Below are 3,618 nucleotides of genomic sequence, written 5' to 3'. Positions count from 1 at the left end.
TTATGGGGGGCGGGGCGGGGGGGGGACGTCTTAGTAAGATTCAGGGCGCATGCCAAAGCCAGTTGTTTATTTTATAATGCTCCGGGTAGCCCTTTTGGTGTAACCCGAGAGGAAAGGGTGTTTGCTGAGATGATCTTGGAGAGGTGAAAAATGTTCATTTTGATTGGGGAGGCCCGAAGCGGTATTTAAGATCTGTGCCCTGACATTCCTCCGCTGCTCCGTCTCAAGGCCCTTGGGAGTACAGTTGCTAGCAAAATAGAAATGCCTGGAATCAGTTTCTTTTTGCATAAGGTACTTAAAAAAGAAATCTCAGCCTCTCAGAGCCGTTTCTGGGGTGATGAAGGGAATTGGGAAGAGGAGCGTGTCTCGGAAAATCCACAAAGAAAAGCGCTTTGGAAATTCATGCGATGCCAGTGGGATGCGTTTCTCTCTTGCGCGTGGTGGTAAAATGGCAGTTAAACTGGAAACAATGCAGGACAGTGACATTCAGCATGTTATAGTCCCGCATGCAGCAGTGGGCAGTGGGGAAAACAGTGCATCGTGTTGAAATGGGGGGAAAGGAACTTGACCCGTTAGTTGTGAAAAGAAGCTGTGATGAAAGACACCGATGGATGGGCAGAAGTGCCTGTCCAGAGATATTTAGGGGGAAGTGGGAATTTAAATTACTGCCTGGGGGTGGGGAGGGACATTAATGGTGCTGTTGAGGGATGGTGTGTGTTCCCTTTCAGCAAAACAGAAGGAAGTGGATTTGGAAATGTGTAGTTTGTGTCCTAGCATGTGTTGTAAAAATCCCCCAAACAGATGTATTATAATAGGAGTCCTAAGCAGGGCCATGCTGTAAATTATGTACTGTTTTGGAATACAGACTTGAGTCACGTAAAATTATTGGTGGTGTTTACTGTTCCAAAGGCTTTATTGTCTTCATTATTATATCATACTGGAGGCCCTGTGCACGAATTTTGTCCGGGGGGTGGGAGGGTGGGGGGGAGTGTGTCCCTCAGCCCGGCCTGTGCCTCTCACAGTCCGGACCCTTTGGGGGATGACCGCCACTGCCGCTGTGTTAGCCAGCCCACAGCCATGAGCCTGGCTTCTGGCCAGGAGCACTTCCCCTGTGGGAGCGCAGTGACCACCAGGGAGCAGCTCCTGCGTTGAGTGTCTGCCCCGTGGCGGTCAGTGAGCATCATAGCAACTGGTTGTTCTGCTGCTGTTTGGTCAATTTGCATATTAGGGTTTTATTATATAGGAGGATTGTGGGAAATCACATGGGATCACAAGCTGTTAACTGGATGGGAAACTAATTAGCATAATAACATATCTCACGACACTACTATGGTTAAGTCTGTGGGCATCCCAATTATAAGTGGAAGGGTGTATAATTTAGTTGTATGAATGATGCAAGACTTTGTTTTAAAATGTCATACGAGAAATTGAAAATGTGACCATTTTGGATACATTGGAAATCCTTTATAGATCATAAGCAAACAAAGATTTGATTTTCTGTTAAAGTTTTGTTATTTACTGACAGTAGCATTAATGTTAATAGATTTGACTGATCATGGAGTTTCCTCTACTGAATTTCTTTTTCTTTTTTAAAATCTTTTGTTGTTGTTCTACTGACTTTCTTTTTCAATATTGGTTAGTGAGCAGAAGATTAATGCAGATCTTTACAGATTCAGTGGATGTTGCACCTAACACCTAGGAAGAACAAGAAGATGAATGAAATGAGCCCATTTTAGACTTGTGCAGTTCACTTAAACAAGCATATATTAAGAGCCTACTATGGGTGCAGCACTCTGTAATGTGGGATCAACATCCCTTCCTGCCCCAAAAATATGAGTAGTTTTTGATAGGATCCCTTAATTGGGAGAGATTTCAGACAAGAAATTATCTCTAGGGTTCTGCTCAACTTTCAGGTTATACAATTGTGTTGGATGGGAAGAATTTGTTAGTTCCAGGAGAACTTTTATATTCTCAATAGAAGTACTAGAAACTGGAAGTGTTAGCTGCCACATTATGGGAATTTGAAATTCCAATTCAATAAAACATTCAACCCATTTTTATCTTAATATAGTTTAAATATATATTTTTATTGATTTCTGAGAGGAAGGGAGAGGGAGAGAGATGGAAACATCAGTGATGAGAGAGAATCATTGATCAGCTGCCTCCTGCACATCCCCTGCTGGGAATTGAGCCTGCAACCCAGTATGTGCCCTGACCAGGAATTGAACCTGGGACCCTTCAAGTCCCCAGGCTGATGCTCAACCACTGAGCCAAACCGGCTAGGGCCATTTTTATTTTTTAATGAACACTAATGATTTTAATCAAGATAGAATAGTTTAGCCCTGGCCAGGTAGCTCAATTCGTTAGAGTGTAGTTCCAATAGACCAAGGTTTTTCAGGATTCATCTCTGGTCAGGGTATATAGAAGGGTTAACCAATGAATGCAGCATAAATGGGTGGAACAATGAATCCATGTCTCTTCCTCTCTCTTTCAAATCAATCAATAAAAAAATAAGATTAATTTACAGAATATTATTAGCATTAATTCAGTAGTAGTATAAGTATAAATAGGGAAAAAAAAGGATAAATAGGGCCCTGATTTAATTTAATTAACCAGTATCAGGAAATATACATACAGTGTAATGAAAAAGAGATGAAAAATATTCGCAAATAATAGACCATGAATCAAACCTTCTAACATTCTGTTTTATCCGCCCTAGAAAATTTATTTATAGGTCTACTGAAATACTGATTCAGTATTTCAGGATGTGTGAACATATTCAGCAAGTTTGTTAAGTGTCAGGTTCTGTGATACAGTTATGAAGGCCACAGACGTGCAGGGAGCTTAGAGTCTAGTGGGAGAGATGGAAGAGCAGATAGACCCAACAACATGATGAAAACGAATTTCCTTTCCTTCAAACCTAAACAAGAAATCCAAAGCAGGAAAATTTCCCCACTTACAAATTTTACTAATTGTGATTGACATTTTGATAAATTAAAATCTTTAAGTTTGGGGTGTTCATGATAAGTAACTTTTATTACAATACTTTGAATCTGATGTACAGTGAACATTTTCTTACCCAGTCTATGCTTTAACCAGCTTGGTGCACTGAACACTCACTGTTACTGTGTGAATTATGGGTCTGATATATCTTGACCTTGTGGCCTCCCAACTAATCTGTGTTTACAAAGAATCAGTTATGGGTTTGTTCTTAATCTTTATTGTTGAAAGTATTACATATGTCCCCCTTTTCCCCCCATTGACCCCCTCCAGCCTGTCCCCGCCTCCCTGTGTGTTGCTTTTTTGTTATTAATCCTCACCAGAGGATATTTTTTCCAGTGATTTTTAGAGAGTGTGGGAGGGAGAGTGAGAGGGAGGAGGGGGAGAGAGAGAGAGAGAGAAAGAGAGAGAGAGAAATACATTGAGGTAAGAGAGACACATCGATGGGTTGCCTCTCACATGCATCCAATCAGGGCCTGGGAATGAACCTGCGACCCAGGTGTGTTCCCTTAACCTGGAATTAACCCGTGATCCTTAGGTCCATGGGCTGACACTCCAACCACTAAGCAACACTGGCCAGGGCAGGAGACAGTTGTATAGTATATTTCCGTATCTGTT

The sequence above is a fragment of the Myotis davidii genome, unplaced genomic scaffold, assembly GCF_000327345.1.
Source record: "Myotis davidii unplaced genomic scaffold, ASM32734v1 scaffold1073, whole genome shotgun sequence".
Classification (NCBI taxonomy): Eukaryota; Metazoa; Chordata; class Mammalia; order Chiroptera; family Vespertilionidae; genus Myotis; species Myotis davidii.
This window is presented reverse-complemented; position numbering follows the sequence as displayed.